Genomic DNA, 18211 nt, shown 5'->3' with positions numbered 1-18211 from the left:
TATGATAAATATCTTACCTCTACGTGTCTCCTTAGACTGGATGGGGAATTCTTATAAGAACAAATCTTATGGGTCTGATGGGACTCTTATGGTCATTTTGACTACATTTCAGTCAGATAAGGCTGTGGGTTAGTTTCCCATTTTTATGTCCACCCTCAACACAGGATACTCTCAAAACCAGATACACTCAAAGTCCGATGCATTCAACACAGGATACAGTGAACCCTCAAAACAGGATACCCTCAAAACAGGATTCCCTCAACATAGGATACCCTCAACACATGATATACTCAACACAGGATACCCTCAACACAGGATACACTCAACACAGTATACCCTCAACACAGGATACCCTCAACACAGGATACACTCAACACAGGATACACTCAACACAGGATACCTTCAACACAGGATACCCTCAACACGGGATACACTCAACACGGGATACCCTCAACACGGGATACCCTCAACACAGGATACACTCTACACAGGATACACTCTACACAGGATACTCAACACAGGATACCCTCAACACAGGATACCCTCAACACAGTATACCCTCAACACAGTATACCCTCAACACAGGATACCCTCAACACAGGATACACTCAACACAGGACACCCTCAACACAGGATACACTCAACACAGGATACACTCAATCAATCAATCAATCAAATTTTATTTATATAGCGCTTTTTACAACAGTTGTTGTCACAAAGCAGCTTTACAAGTGCCGAGTCCTAGCCCCCAGTGAGCAAGCCAAAGGCGACAGTGGCAAGGAAAAACTCCCTAGTTTTTTGCATGAGGAAGAAACCTTGAGAGGAACCAAGACTCAGGGGGGGAACCCATCCTCCTCTGGCCGACACCGGTCACCATGACAACAACAACAATATAGACAGAATGTAGACAGAATGTAAAAGATGCAATAATGTCAATTTAGACCGAAAAATATGTAATAATGTCCATCATGGTGTAGGCATCCGGTTAGGCAGGAGGTGGCCGGCCAGGATGGATCGCTTGTCTCTCCTCATCTCATTATTCCTCAAGCAGGCGGGCAGCCATGTGGAGAAATGAAACAGGGAAAATTAGCTCTGTATGAGGACATATACAGGACAGGTAAAATTATAAACATTTCTGGAGTGTGGCAGCAACTCCGGCACTAAGTTAAATTATTACAGCCTAGCTAAAAAAAGGCAGAACCAGAAGGTAACATAGGCTTGGGGGCATTCTGAGACAATGGCATCCGTCCACTGCACTGTCAACAAACTTGAGTGACCACGAGCAGTGACAGGATGACAGCACCAGTACCCCAGTCTACCATAAAACCCTTCGTCTATGAACCCCTGGATCTGTACCTTTATCTAAGGGGGATATTAATTATCAAACGCTAGACTAAATAAGTGGGTTTTCAACCTAGATTTAAAGATTGTGACTGTGTCAGAGTCCCGGACACATTTAGGAAGATTATTCCAAAGCTGGGGGGCCTTATAAGAAAAGGCTCTTCCCCCTGCTGTTACCTTGTTAGTTTGTGGAACTAATAACAGACCAGCACCCTGTGATCTTAGTTGACGTGGGGGTTCATAGTAGGAAATAAGTTCCTGGAGGTATTCAGGAGCAAGCCCGTGTAGTGCTTTATATGCTAATAATAGAATTTTAAAATCAATACGAAATTTAACTGGGAGCCAATGCAGGGCTGATAGGACTGGTCTAATATGCTGAAATTTTCTAGTTCTGGTCAGAACTCTAGCTGCGGTATTTTGAACTACTTGAAGTTTATTTAGATTCCTATTTGAACATCCTGACAGTAGTGAATTGCAGTAGTCTAGTCTAGAGCTAACAAATGCGTGCACCAATTTTTCTGCATCATCCTGTGATAATGCATTTCTTAATTTGGCAATGTTGCGGAGATGTAGAAAAGCTATCCTAGTAGTATTATCTATATATTTATCAAATGATAGGTCAGAGTCGAGTATGATGCCTAGGTTTTTGGCTACTGTGCCAGGTGTAATGGGATAGTCTGCAAGATTAAGCATTAAATTTGGACAGGACACAGGATACACTCAACACAGGATACCCTCAACACAGGGTACACTCAACACAGGATACACTCAACACAGGGTACACTCAACACATGATATACTCAACACAGGATACCCTCAACACAGGATACACTCAACACAGGATACACTCAACACATGATACACTCAACACAGGATACCCTCAACACAGGATACACTCAACACAGGATACACTCAACACATGATACACTCAACACAGGATACACTCAACACAGGATACCCTCAACACAGGATACACTCAACACAGGACACCCTCAACACAGGATACACTCAACACAGGATACCCTCAACACAGGATACACTCAACACAGGATACCCTCAACACATGATATACTCAACACAGGATACACTCAACACAGGATACACTCAACACAGGATACACTCAACACAGGATATACTCAACACAGGATATACTCAACACAGGATACCCTCAACACAGGATACACTCAACACAGGATACCCTCAACACAGGATACCCTCAACACAGGATACACTCAACACAGGATACACTCAACACAGGATACACTCCTGCAGGTGTCTGGTTCAGCATGAGCCTGGTACAGTACAGGAAGTGATGGTGAGGAAGACGTACAACACAGCAGACTCTGGTGATTTACAGCTTCATTCAGAGCTCCTGAACAACATAAACGAGGAGAGAGAGGGAAGGAGGGAGAGAGGAAAAGTGAGGGAGAAGGAGAGGAGAGAGAGGGAGGGAGAGAGGGCAGATGGGGTGGAGGAGGTGACCATGTCCAGGAACACTGAGAGCTGACAGGAAGTGCTGATAGAGACAAGGGGGGGTAGAGGAGCAGAGCATTACCATGGCAACAAAGCATAACATTTGCCTCCCACTCTCTCCAGATGAAGTTCTTCAACAGCTCGGCATGCACGCTGAGATTACTGTATGGGACACACACTCACACACACACACACACACACACACACACTCACACACACACTCACACTCACTCACTCACTCACATACACACACACACCTACACACACTCACACACACATACACAAATACACACACACACTCACACACACACACACACACACACTCTCACATACACACACTCACACACATACACACACACACATACACTAACCCTAATCCTTTCCCCCTCTCTCCATCTCTCTCTCTCCATCTCTCTCCATCTCTCTCCCTCTCATTCTTTCTCTTGGCTTTGTTGGGATGCTAACCCCTCCCTGACATCCGGAGTGTGGAGGCAGGGCAGCACGGTTGCTAGGCGATGTGTGAGTGTGGCATTTAGTTCTCCTGTGAAGGGAGGACCCTGTTAATCCTCACAAGCTCATGGAGCAATACTGCCTCCTGCTGGATACACTGAGGACCTGCACACAGAAGTCATGTGGCGTAAATAATGCAGTGGTTCAGCTAGTTTGATAATTTAATTAGATTCTTATTCTATCTTTTTTTTTCCAACTCTGTTGAATGAAGTCTAAATTTGGTTCCAGCTCAGTTTGAATGTGGACAGATCTATACACAGAGTATCACAACTTTATTTAAATATCAGATCTATACACAGAGTATCACTGCTTTTTTTAAATATCAGATCTATACACAGTACTACCACATCATTTAAATATCAGATCTATACACAGCACCACGTCATTTAAATATCAGATCTATACACAGCACCACGTCATTTAAATATCAGATCTATACACAGCACCACGTCATTTAAATATCATGTTTATACATCAAATAGCATCAAATAATTTAAATATCAGATGTATACATCGAGTAACTCCGCATAATTAGATTTTAAGCCCGCTCATCTGGACACCTTTATGCCTTTAAGCAGGGACATGTGGGTCAGTTTTGTGTTATATTGTGTTGTGTCTCTATTGCCTCTAGAATGAGGCACAGATGCATTGAAGTAATCAAGTGGATCACCAGTATCACCAGTATCACCAGTATCAGCTGTAGCTCAGCAGTTTCCTCCAGTGTGGTGTCAGCAATGAACCGTGCCTCCCTCTGGTGGACCTATAGGGTATGACAGTGTTGCTAAGGACCAACATGGTGTACGTAGTATATGGTCTTAAAAGGACTAAAATAAACAGGGGTATCACATTTTAGCCCGTTTTGATCCTCTCTTCCTCATGTTTTTTTCTTCAGAGTTGACCCCATATGGAGATCATATTTAGGTCATATTTAGATCTGTGTCCTAATTGTCCCTTGCCACTGGCATTCATGTATATATTTTCATTAATTTCTGATGATTTCTAGTTTCTTAAAGCTAACTCAAGATAACTTAAGAACCACCACCATCTCTGCTGAAGTCCATTACATACCAAAATACACACATTGGACAGGCACAGAAATTATTTTTGTAATGTTGTAAACTTTTAAGGTTTTCAAGTGTTTTTTCTGTAGTACTTTCATGAATGACTGCATTCATCTGCTGGGACAGGACTACTTCCCGGACGTGTTTGAACCCACAGAGCAAGCAGTATTCAAATTGTCTGCTAAATGCCGTAAATGTAAACGTAAATGTAAGTTGTAAATTTTGTAGAAATATATTTGGACAGTAATAATAATAATAATCTTTATTTGTATAGCACCTTTCATACATACATGCAACTCAAAGTGCTTTACAGTATAAATAAAAGAAACATAAAAAGGAGAAGACAAAAAGGAAATGTTAGAAGAAATTAAAGTAAAATAACATAAAATGTAAAAAAGTAAAGTAAACAATATAATAAAAAAGTAAAGTAAATAAAACTATTAAGATAATTACACCAGATTTAGCTCACCCACGCTCTCTAGAACAACAAACACTCACACAGAGCGCGACCTTCACTCTCACTGGTTTTATGCGAACTGTGTGCTCGTCGGCCCACAGTTATGCACGGCCACCTGGTGCTCGACTCCCAGCTGAGGGTGAAATTCCCAATCACTCAGTTACCCTGCCTGGTAACCACCAATGGTGCCACCTGTATACTCCCCCCCCCCCCCCCCCCCCCCCCCATGGAGTTTGACCGCCAAACCTCTCGACTCTTGTGGAGTTAGATCCCCTGATCCTGACAGTTCCCTATGAACTGCGTCTGGCGTCGACAAATTATAAAATAATAGACTAGAGTTTCTTAACTAAAAGCAGATCTAAACAGGAATGTTTTGAGACTGTTCTTGAAACTATTTAGGGATGAAATGCCTCTGAGCTCTTCAGGAAGAGAATTCCAGAGCTTTGGGCCATAGTGGCTAAAAGCACCCTCGCCAATCTTTAATCGGCATCTAGGAATCACCAGTAGATTAGGTAGGTAGATAGCGAAACAGCTCACGCTGACAATGACAATGGTGTTCGTATCATGTCATTTTTTTTGAGCCTGAGTTTATGGATTATGGTTCAGTTACAAGTTGAGAGAGATGTGGCGAGAGACCGGACGTGGAGCAGGATGTGGGGAACAGACCTGTACACCTCGGCAAGGGTAGGTACGTGTAGGGTGTATGTACGTGTAGGGTGTATGTAGGTGTAGGGTGTATGTAGGTGTGGGTTGTATGTACGTGTAGGGTGTATGTACAGTGGGGAAAATATGTATTTAGTCAGTCACCAATTGTGCAAGTTCTCCCACTTAAAAAGATGAGAGGCCTGTAATTGACATCATAGGTAGACCTCAACTATGAGAGACAAAATGTGAAAAAAAATTGAGAAAATCATTTTGTCTGACTTTTAAAGAATTTATTTGCAAATAATGGTGGAAAATAAGTATTTGGTCACCTACAAACAAGCAAGATTTCTGGCTGTCACAGACCTGTAACTTTTTTTTTAAGAGGCTCCTCTTTCCCCCACTCATTACCTGTATTAATGGCACCTGTTTGAAGTCGTTAACAGTATAAAAGACACCTGCCCACAACCTCAAACAGTCACACCCCAAACTCCACTATGGTGAAGACAAAAGAGCTGTCGGAGGACACCAGAAACCGAATTGTAGACCTGCACCAGGCTGGGATGACTGAATCTGCAATAGGCAAGCAGCTTGGTGTGAAGAAATCTACTGTGGGAGTAGGGCTGGGTATCGATTCAAATTCCAAGAATCGATCCGATTCCGATTCTGAAGATTAAGAATAGATTTATTTCGATTTAATCTGATTTAATCGATTCGATCCGATTCGATCCAATTCGAATTCGGTTTAGTGTTATTAAAAATGTATTTATTTGAGCTGTTTCCTGACTATGTACAGATGCAACATGTTAAAACTAGTATTATATCAATATTAATCAGCAAATAGTTACTGGTAGTTGGTAGTTACTGATGGCTGGAAGACTGGTGAAAAGGGTAATCATAAATCAGAGTGATTGTGGAGGTAAAGAAGCTGGGCCTGAGCTGACCTGGTTCTGGCTCGGATGATCCTATATCTCCTCCCGGATGGAAGTAGGTTGAACAGTTTATGTTTGGGGTGGGAGGGGTCCCTAATGATGCTGTGTGGGGTGGGAGGGGTCTCTAATGATGCTGTGTGGGGTGGGAGGGGTCCCTAATGATGCTGTGTGGGGTGGGAGGGGTCCCTAATGATGCTGTGTGGGGTGGGAGGGGTCTCTAATGATGCTGTGTGTGGTGGGAGGGGTCTCTAATGATGCTGTGTGGGGTGGGAGGGGTCTCTAATGATGCTGTGTGGGGTGGGAGGGGTCTCTAATGATGCTGTGTGGGGTGGGAGGGGTCTCTAATGATGCTGTGTGGGGTGGGAGGGGTCCCTAATGATGCTGTGTGCTCTACACACACAGCGCTGGAGATTAATGTCTTCGATGGCAGGGAGCTGCGTGCCTGTGATGCGCTGAGCGGTCTTTACCACCTCTGCAGGGATTTCCTCTCCGCCACAGTGGAGCTACTGTACCATATGGTCACACAGTTAGTCAGTATGCTCTCAATGGTGCAGCGGTAGAAGTTTGTGAGGATCTGAGGAGACAGACGGTCTTTCTTTAGCCTCCTCAGGAAGTAAAGACGCTGCTGTGCCTTCTTGACCAGATGGGAGGTGTTGAAGGACCATGAGAGGTCTACAGAAATGTGGATTCCCAGGAACTTGAAGCTGGAGACACGTTCTACCTCTGCTCCGTTGATGTAGACAGGAGAGTGTGTGCAGCCCTTGGTTCTCCGGTAGTCCACAATAAGTTCTTTCGTTTTGTCTGTGTTCAGGATGAGGTTGTTGGTGGTGCACCAGGAAGTTAGGTGCTGGATCTCCTCCCTGTAGGCCGATTCATCATTATTCCTGATGTGACCAACCACAGTGGTGTCGTCTGCAGTACACAGCCTTCACGTGTCTTCACTGGTGTACCTGGTCTGCGGTACACCAGTGTTCAGAGTGATGGTGGTAGACATATGACTGCCCAATCTCACGGACTGGGGTCTGTCCGTCAGGAATTCCAAGACCCAGTTACACATGGGGGTGCTGATTCCCAGGTCACTGAGCTTGGTGACCAGCCTAGTCGGGATGACCGTGTTAAAAGCAGAGCTGAAGTCGATGAATAAAATGTGGTCGTAGGTGTTCCTTTCATCCAGGTGGGTGAGGGCAGAGTGAAGAGCAATGGAAATTGCATCCTCAGTCGACCTGTTCGCATGGTAAGCAAACTGGTAGGAGTCTAGAGATGGCGGGAACACCATCTTCAGGTGGCTGAGGACCAGTTTCTCAAAGCACTTCATCACGATGGGGGTGAGTGCGACTGGATGGAAGTCATTAGGACATGCAGCAGTTGAGTGCTTTGACACCGGTATAATGGTGGATGTCTTCCAGCATGCAGGAACAGCTGCCTGGGCCAGTGATAGATTGAAAGTATCAGTGAAGACCTTGGCTAACTGTCCAGTGCACGCTCTGAGGACACGTCCAGGAATGCCATCTGGACCAGCAGCTTGGATACCACTGGTGCGCTGAATACCAGGGTGACCAGAGCTGGGGGACGCATGGACCCACTGCATGAGCTCAACCTGCAAATTAAGGGGGACATACACCTTACCCCGAGGACAGCCCGCTGGAGGTGGATCTGCAGCTTGAGCCTGTGTGATCTGCCGGTCCAGGTCCCATTGAATGGGGGATATCACAATGGAGGGTGTCAAAATAGGCTTCAGGAACTCCGGTGCATTGCCTACCTCATGAATCCGTGAGAGGGCATCTGCCTTTGAATTCCTAGTACCGGAAGGTGATAGTGAAATTAAAACGTGTAAAGAATAATGCCCACCTTGCTTGTCTAGCATTCAATCTTCTCACTGCCTTAATGTACTCTAGGTTCTTATGGTCGGTCAAGATGACAAAAGGGTGAGCAGCGCCCTCTAACCAATGTCTCCATGCCTCCAAAGCAGATTTAATAGCCAGCAGTTCCTTGTTACCCACATCGTAATTCTTCTCAGTAGGGGTGAGTTTATGGGAGTGGAAAGCACATGCATGTAATTTAGGAGGGGAACCGTGACGTTAGGAGAGAACCGCCCCCACACAAGTATCCGACTCGTTGACCTCGACAAGAAACGGAAGAGCGGGGTCAGGGTGTTTCAGGATAGGTGCAGTGACAAACCTCTGTTTTAATTACCTGAATGCTTTTTGAGCACATACATTTCATAGTAGCGTCTTAGCCTTACCTCTTAGCAATGAGGTGAGAGGCGTTGCTATCACGCTGTAATTCCAGATAAAACGGCGATAAAAATTAGCAAAGCCCATGAAACGGTGGAGGTCCCTAACGGTACGCGGCCGTGGCCAGTCGGCAACTGCCCGTACTTTAGCATCATCCATGGCCACCTCCTGCGGGCTAATATGATATCCTAGAAAGTTCAAGTTTGTCTGGTGAAAAGCACACTTCTCCAACTTAACAAATAACCTGTTCTCTCACAAACGGGAGAGAACGGCACGTACATGACTCCGGTGTTCTATGGCATTGTCCGAATAAATTAAAATATCATCAATATAAACAATAACATATTTGTCCAGCATGACACAAAAGGTTTCGTTCATAAAAGACTGAAAAACGGCAGGAGCATTGGCTAACGCAGTAGTTCTCAAATTTTTATATCATTCCCCACCTCAGAAGAAGGGGAAATTCCATGCCCCACCTGTCCCATATCACCCAAACAAAATGGTAATAAAATACAAATGGGGGGTGGCAATCGTGCGATTGTGATTTGTTGACCAGGGGGCCAGTACAAATTCATTAAAGGGCAGAATCTAGCCCTGGTTCACACTGTTCCGCAGTGTATGCAAAACGAACAGGCATTAAAACGACAGGCTTAAAAAGGTTCATTTCTTCCAATTGCTTGCGCCCCACCTGCAATACCCATGCACCCACACTTTGAGAAACGCTGGGCTAACCCATAGGACATCACTGTATATTCATAATGTCCATTCATAGTAATGAAAGTGGTTTTCCACTCGTCTCTCTCTAGGAGAGAGGGTTAGGAGGGTTAAAACCCTCCTGCCTTCCTTGGGTCAAAATGACCCGCCACTGTGTTAAACCCCCCCCCAAAAATCCACAAAATGCTATTTTTTAACTTGAAATTTTATGACTTTGCCTAGATTGGTCCCAACAGTAGAAAAAGTGAGATTTTGCTTTTATTCACATTTCCATGTAAGCTGAACAACAAAATGTACAAAGATGGTCTTCGGGTCAAAAAGACCGCTGAGCCAAATAGAGTTGAAATCAAGGTCACAGATTTATTTGTAAACCACAGAATGTTACAATGTTTAGTTGTGTCTCAGATCAATCAGTAGCAGACGTAAACAAGGCAAATCAGGTGGTGTTCTCGCAGACTTTCCAGAGATTATAAAGGTGCTACAGATAACAGGACCCCAAATAGACTACAGTAGAATGGGTCGTAATCCATTTGATATTACATGCTGATCTGATTCCTGAAGATCAAATTTCTAACAGTACTGAGCCCATGAGTGTGCGTTATAGCATTGAAGAGACTGTAGAGCTGATTTTCTGAGATGTCCAGCAAGACAACTCTGATTCAGAAGAGGAAGTGGGGGATGTATCCGAAGAAGAAGATGGGGAGGAATACAACCCAGAGCATGATGAATCATCATCAGAAGAAGAAGAAAATCCTGAAGCTGCAAGAGAGACTTTGCTTTCAAAAAATGAGGGGTCACAATGTGATATGTGACAATTTCTTAACCTCTTATGAACTTAGACAGCAGCTCCTGAAGAGGAAGATCACCATGGATGGTACAGTTAGAAAGAACAAGCCTGAGCTCCCACCTGCACTGCTAGCATCAAAGGAGAGAAAGGTCTTCTCCTCAAAGTTTGTCTTCAAGCCCACCGCCACTCATGTCCTACCTTCCAAAGAAAAACAAGAATGTATTTCTTCTGAGCACACTGCACACAGATGGTGACATTAGCAATCGTGAAGACAGAAAGCCAATCATCATCCTAGACTACAACCGAAACAAAGGAGGTAAGGAGATAAGGTGATTGGAACATATAGCTGCAGAAGAATGACTGCCCACTGGCCCCTGGTCATCTTCCACAACATCATTGATGTTTCCTCCAACAAAGCCTTTGTGATTTGGAGAGAGATCAACCCAACATGGATGTCTCGTAAGCAGAACAAGAGGAGGGTGTTCCTGGAGCAGCTTGGAAAGGCACTTGTAACTCCACTCATTGAGAGAAGGAAGCATGTCCCCTGCACAGAAGCCTCAGCAGCAGTTGTGAAAGGTATTCAGAGTGCAGGAGCTGCTGATCAACTTGAGGATGCAGCTACCACAGCCACTCCCCCAGATAGGGCAAGTAAGAGGAAGAGATGTCAGATCTGCCCTCAAAAGAAGGACTGTAAAACACACACTGTGTGCTGCAGGTGTAAGAAATATATCTGCAAAGGCTGTGCACTTGCATACTGCCCTACATGTGTTAATTAGTTGAATGGTTATGTTATATTTCACATTTTTGTATAATTGAAGAGAAAAAGAAGAAATTTGGATGAAAAAAATTTTGGATGAAAAATGAAAAATTTTTTATTTTATTTTCAATTTTTAAAATTCGTTTGTTAAGCTATAGAAATTCAAGTAAAGAGGGAAAACTCATGTATTCACACATTTTGTGGTGAATGACAATATGCAAGATGAAATTTGGTGTTAAAAATTCAATTAAGCTGCTAATATAGGGGGTTTAGTGAAGACGGGTCTTTTTGACCCGGTGGACACGGGGGATAAACAGGAAATGAGGACGTGAGGGTTTTTAAGCTATAGAAATTCAAGTGAAGAGGGGAAAACTCATGTAGTCACACATTTTGTGATGAACGAAAATATGCAAGATGAAATTTGGTGTTTAAAATTCAATTAAGCTGCTAATATAGGGGGTTTAGTGAAGAAGGGTCATTTTGGCTGCGAAGAGGCGGGGGATAAACAGGAAGTGAGGAAGGCAGGATTAATCCGGACTAAATTGTAAGCACTCCTGAGGTCCACTCTGGTATATATTGTAGCCTTACAAAGGAACTAATGGCAGGGGATAGCAGTTCTTGGTGGTGATAGCATTAAGCCCACAAAAATATATAAAGGGTCGTAATCCCCCATCTTTCTTACTAACAAAGAAAAATCCAGCAACAGCTGGGGACAATGAAGGACGAACATACCCCGCTTGTAGCGCCTCCGTGATATACTCTTCCATAGCTTTAGTTTCGGGCAAAGAGAGGGGATAAGCTGTACTTTTGGGCAGCATAGTACCCGATAACAGATCTATGGCACAGTCCAATGGGCGATGAGGGGGAAGAGTCGCGACCTGGGTTTTACTGAAAACATCCGTGAATTCTATATATTCCTCAGGGAGCAACGTTGATGTACTGACTTGTGGGCTTTCAATAGTCGTAGTGCGAATAGCGTGCGCTAAGCAGTGTGTGTGACAATATTCACTCCAGCGAGTCAGCTCCCCTGTTTTCCAGGAGATCTCAGGGTTGTGTTGGTGTAGCCATGGATAGCCCAGAACGATGGGATGTTCAGGCGAATCGATAATATAAAACGTGAGGGATTCATTGTGTAAAGCACCTATTATGACTGTAAGTGGTACCGTGCGCTTCGTGATCACTCCAGACCCGATGGGAAGACCATCAATCCCCTTTATGCGCATATGGACAGGGCATGTGTGAGTGGGATACGACGCTGACATTCCTCTGGAGTTAGGCGTGCGTGTCCTACTCCCATGGGCTCTGGTTGAGATGGGGGAGTTGGGGGGGATTGGTGTCAGACGAACTGACCTCGTAGTACTCCTTCAGGATTGAATCCTTCAGCTTGACTGATAACCGAATTAATTCTCAGAGGGAGAGATCCTCATCCTTACATGCCAATTCTGATTTCAGAGAGTCATTCAAACTCCTACGGTAGATGGCCAGTAGGGCTTTTTCGCCCCAACCCGTGGTAGCCGAGAGAGAACGAAACCTCAGGGAATGTTCGGTAGCCGAAGACTCCCCCTGCCTTAACTGGAGCAGTTGCTCCCCCAGATCCTCTCCAGTACTGGAGTGATTGAATACCTCCTTAAAATATCTCACAAAAGAAGCAAAGGTCTGTGCCGCGGGGTGGGTACCGCTCCATACCGCGGTTGCCCACTGTAAGGCTCTCCCATTGAGGAGAGATATAACGAAGGCGAACTTCAATGCATCTGTGGGAAAAGCCGCCACTGATACTCGAAAGTATAGGGTACATTGAAGGAGAAACCCTGGACAGAGACCAGGAGAACCATCATATTTCTCCAGAACAACGTACAGAGGGGGAGATACTGGGAAGCAGTTCGGCAACCAGAGGAGGTGTGTGGGGGGGGGGGGGGGTTTCAGGCGCGGGAGTGGAGGCAGTAGGTAAGGGTAGTCCTTGAATGACCTGGGTCAATGCCTCCACAGTCGTGCTCAGTTGACGGAGGAGTTGGTCATGACCACCCAACAACCTACCCTGAGATTGAATGGCTGTTAGGAGTGGAGACAAACCTGCTGGATCCATAGGAGGCGAAGTTAAAGTCCCAACGATGAATGCAGCCACCAGGCGTGCCGTCATCTGCTTGTTGATCGCCTCATGTAGCTTCCCGAGCGCGAGGTCTGAGTTAGTGTCAAATAGGGCTACGCCTCCCTCTTCTAGCTGTCACTCCGGTCCCCTGTTCCATGTGCCTGTGTTTTCCTTGTCTGGTTATCCCGCCTTGTTATCTGTTGTCATGGTTTCCCTCTGTGTGTCACTCCCATGTCATCAGTGTTTCCACCTGTATCTTGTTAGTTCTATGCATTTATAGTTCCTGTGTTTGCCTTGTCCCTGGTCGGTTATTTTGTGATCTCTGTTATTTTTTGAGCTTGGTTCAGTTGTGAGTATTGTTCTTTCTAGCATTTTTTCCTGCCTGTTCTGTGGTACCCTGCCTTGTTTTGTTCTAGTTCCTAGTGTCAGTATGCCTATTTACCTTTCGTGTTTGGACTGCCTACCTGTTATGGCCCATGCCTACTTTAACGACCCTGATTATGGAATTCCCTTTAATAAATCTCGCTCTCCTCAATGTTTGTGTCCACCTCCTCACTCCGCAGTGCATGCTGCATTACAGTTAGCCTGCCGGGGGATGGATATAAACTGCAGCAAGACACAGTCCCATAATCCCACAGGGAAGCCATGCTGGCCAACAGGAGATGATCTGGCGAGCAGAAAGACTCAATGAAATGTACATTCCTCTGATCACACCAAGCATTGTTGATCAGAAAACATACACCATCTCCTTTGCTTTTCCTGGAAAGCTCTTTGGTTCTGTCGGTGCGGTAGAGAGAGAATCTCGTGGGTTCGATAGCGTGAGCAGGGATGTCCTCGGATAACCAAGTCTCTGTGAGGCAGTTAACGCTGCAGTCCCGAACCTCCCACAGGAAAACGATCTGTGCATGGGGCTCACACAGCTTTTGTTGTCCAACGACTGCACAGTGGGAAGAGGCAGTCAGTGAGTGTGACATCTCAGCCTGAAGAGCACGCTGGCTCTCCTACTATTTCTCCATCATCTTTGGCGTATTCGTGGCCAGGCGATCCAGGTGACTGCAGCTTCTCCGGTGCTTACAAACAAAGGATCTGTGCTTTGCAGTGATTTATCGATGATCTGATTTCTAGAAGTTTTTTTCGGTCGTAGATGATGAGGCCAGTAACGTTTAGTGCAATTAGAGTGACGAACACAAAAACAACAAAAAACTGCAAAAGTAAGTGGGAGCTCGCCACATCGCAGCCATACTCAGCCCCATCTTGGATCTCTCTCTTACATTTCTCTCTTCTACCTCCTCTTCCTCAGGAAGAGCGATGTTGACTGCTGGTGTCTTTCTAGCATACCACCATACAGGGCACTGTGACCTGCTGCCTGTGTGGGTTTATAACTGCACTGCAGAGTAAATCATCGGTGTCCCTCTCCCCACTCTAGTGGGTCTATACTGGTCCCGCTGTCCCCAGAGAGCTCAGAACACCACAAAGGATACATCCCACCGGTTACCATCAGTCAGACCATACAGAGCCATCAAAACAAGGACAAACAAACTCAAAACGTTTCTATCCCACAGCCCAAGTTTTAAATATTACTAAAATAATTAATAAATATCACCAATGACCCTTGGCAGTCATGTTCATATTTACTTCCTCGTTACCAAGCTCCCTGTTACCACATCCCTCGTCTCCACACCTCGACAGGTGCCATCCAAAAAAGCCCCACTTCCTTCTTTTGTATTTGTATTTATTTTATTTAAAGAGGGGCAATACACATTAATCAACATCATTATTACATGATGTAAATGTGCCAGATTTAGCCAAATGGCTAATTTTCATCCGCTGTCCCTGGGCAGGTTGATGATCCGAAGGAAACAGTCTTACACAATACACAGTAGTAATAATTAAGAAAGAAATGGAAAAAAAATAATTATACAAAAATACAGCATAAAACAAAATCAACCATTATGTTTACACGTCTGTGTACTCAATAACTAGACTTTTAATCGTCTGTAAAACAGACCGACAGCTGTTAACCCTTTTATCTCAGGTGGGAGAGAATTCCAGTCATGTGAAGCACGAAAAGAAAAAACAGTGACCAAAAACACTTTTCCTTAATGGAATAGTACAGTCACCTCTTGTGCTAAACCTTGTCGACCTATTCGTGGCCCTATGCACACATTTGTCTAGCACTGGCGGCGCTAAGCCATTTAAGATTTTAAAGACCAGCACTACATTTGTAAACTTAACCAGATTTTCCCCATTTAAAAACCATACTTTTTTTTTTACATATACATACATACAAGATGTTATAGTGATGGTGGTGACATGTTTTCTTATCTAAAATTTTTGCTAATTTTCTTCACTCCCTCATCTAATATCTGTCCCTATCTTTCCCCTATCTGTCTCCTATCTGCCCCCTGTCTGTCTGCTATCTGCCCACTCCGGGGCACGCAAGGGCAGACAGGACAGGGACAGCGGACACAGGACAGACCGGAGGGACAGGACCAGACGAAACAGGACGAGGGACCTGGGACACGGCATGACACGGGACACAGGGAGACCGGATAGGGCCAGGGCGAGGCACAGGAGCAGGGCTGGACAGGACAGGACCGGGGACAGACACTGGAGCGGGGCCAGGGGACAGGGCAGAGGTAAACACTGAGGCAAACACGGCCTGGACGACGGAGACTGGGACAGGAACGAAGTGGGTCACAATCTGGGGAACAGACACGGGAACCGGGACAGAGAGGACACCACTGGAACCAGACACAGGGACGGGCACAAGGACACGAACAGGCACACACACAGGGACTGGGACCAACACAAAACCAGGGACAGAACATGGGAGCAAGGGGAACATGGGTACAGAGGCAGGTGTACAGGGCAGAGCAGAGGGCACATAATGTCCGGGCCCAATAGAGGGCAGCACAGTCTCTGGGGACACAGGCGCGGCCGGGCGGCGGGCAGCGGGCACAGGGGCGGCCGGGCGGCGGGCAGCGGGCACAGGCGCGGCCGGGCGGCGGGCAGCGGGCACAGGCGGAGCCGGGCGGCGGGCAGCGGGCACAGGCGGAGCCGGGCGGCGGGCAGCGGGAACAGGCGGAGCCGGGCGGCGGGCAGCGGGAACAGGCAGGGCCCGCTGGCGGGCAGCGGGAACAGGCAGGGTCCGCTGGCGGGCAGCGGGAACAGGCAGGGTCCGCTGGCGGGCAGCGGGAACAGGCAGGGTCCGCTGGCGGGCAGCGGGGACAGGAACCGGCGTGGACGACCCCTCCCGGGTCGCGGGGACAGGAACCGGCGTGGACGACCCCTCCCGGGTCGCGGGGACAGGAACCGGCGTGGACGACCCCTCCTGGGTCGCGGGGACAGGAACCGGCGTGGACGACCCCTCCTGGGTCGCGGGGACAGGAACCGGCGCGGACTGCCTACGGGCAGCGGGGACAGGAACCGGCGCGGACTGCCTACGGGCAGCGGGGACAGGAACCGGCGCGGACTGCCTACGGGCAGCAGGGACAGGAACCGGCGCGGACTGCCTACGGGCAGCGGGGACAGGAACCGACGTCCTCGGGGGGCGTGTACGCCAAGCCGACGTCCTCGGGGGGCGGAGCCACCAAGCCGACGTCCTCGGGGGGCGGAGCCACCAAGCCGACGTCCTCGGGGGGCGGAGCCACCAAGCCGACGTCCTCGGGGGGCGGAACCGCCAAGCCGACGTGGCTTGTACTCCCCCCCAAAAAATACTTGGGGGTGTCGCGATGTGTAGCCGGCGGGATCAGCGGCGGTAGGTCCTCCTCCTCAGGGTCCTGGGTGAGCCTGGAAGAACACACAGACACACACGCCCCTCGGTGGCTCTCTCTGCGATGGCTCCGCCTCCTCTGAGGCGTCGGGAGCTCGCAGCAGCCATTGAGAGCCGACCGAGGGTTAAGCCAAAGCTCGTCTGTGCATTCCCTCCGTCTGCCCGCTGCTTGTACCACAGGTTGCTCACCCCTGTGGCGTTCGTCAAGCAGGGCAGACTCACAGCGCTCAAAAGGAGTCTCGCCGCGAAAGCCAGTAGTGAGAGACTGCGCTTTCTTCGGTCTGCGACGAGACTTCCTTGTTCCCACAGCGCCAGGGGTATTCCTGTCTCCGGCTCGTTCGCGCTGTAACACATGAGAATTAAACTGCACGGAAGCAGCCAACAACTCGCTACAGCGACTAAACTCACCGGAGTCTCGCTCTCTCGCTGTGTCCTCGTTAGATCCGTGATTATGTAACGTTGCATGCGCAACGGAGCGAGGAGACGGACACAATCGCTGAGATGAGCGAGATTTATTACGGGGAATACCATAAGCAGAGTCGAAAACACAGGCATGGGTCATAACAGGCAGGCAGTCCAGACATGAAATACGAACAGACATACTCGGGCAGATAAACCAACACGACGGGGAAACACGGAACAGGCAGGAATACTGGCAGCGGAAACAATACTCACAAAGGACCGGATAGAACAAAGCACAAGACACTAAGTAGACAAAATCACGGATGACACGACTGGGGAATGACGGGACTTTATACATAGAAACTAACTAGGGACAGGTGATGGCAATGACACAGGGGCGTGGTAACAAACAAGGAAACACGAAGACAAACGAGCAGGGCGGGACAAACAGGCAGGGAACACGGACATGAGGGAACCCAGAGTGACAGCTACGAGAGGGGGCGTTGCCCTACGTGACACAAATATGAAACTACAAAAGGGGAAACGGGTAGACGGGGACAAATGACGAAAGATGAACCAAAGCAGAGAAACGGGGAGGCAGGGAACAAAATACTAGGGAAGATCTAACAAACCAGAGAACAACTAAACGAAACCGTAAAGACACAAGAGAAGTACAACAGGGAAGACAAAGACAGGACTAACCATACCGGCGTACAGGGAACGAAGGAAAGACATAAGTACAGAGCGTGGAGGTGAGCAAGGCTGGCTGAACAAACAAAGACCGACACGGGAGTAACACACCACGGGGATTAAATACACTGAAACAAGGGAGGTAAACGAGACTCAGGTGTTAGTGCTGATGATCAGGACATGACAGACGGAGGGAGAAACGAATGGGAGCGGGGAGCTAGGCGGGACCAGGGAGGGGGGCGGGGCTAAACGTGACACATCTCCTCAACTCTTTCTGTTCAACATTTCCTTCTCTATCAGTCTAACCTGCTGAGCATCCTTTCTCATTCTGTCTCTCTGTTTGGCCAAAT

The 18211-nt window shown here is 47.2% G+C and overlaps 1 long non-coding RNA gene across 1 annotated transcript; it reads right to left on the bottom strand.

Annotated features, from left to right (window-relative positions):
• Positions 1 to 659: 659 nt before the first annotated feature.
• On the bottom strand, positions 660 to 3284 carry LOC143517600 (uncharacterized). The gene is made up of 2 exons (XR_013131993.1): positions 2897 to 3284; positions 660 to 2713 (listed from the first exon to the last, which is right to left on the bottom strand). It is a non-coding gene; the product is annotated as an uncharacterized LOC143517600 (long non-coding RNA).
• Between the last annotated feature and the right edge of the window lie 14927 nt (positions 3285 to 18211).

The sequence above is a fragment of the Brachyhypopomus gauderio genome, chromosome 6 (assembly GCF_052324685.1).
Source record: "Brachyhypopomus gauderio isolate BG-103 chromosome 6, BGAUD_0.2, whole genome shotgun sequence".
Taxonomy (NCBI): domain Eukaryota; kingdom Metazoa; phylum Chordata; class Actinopteri; order Gymnotiformes; family Hypopomidae; genus Brachyhypopomus; species Brachyhypopomus gauderio.
The sequence above is the reverse complement of the archived record's forward strand: the minus strand, read 5'-3'. Positions and strand labels throughout refer to the sequence as shown.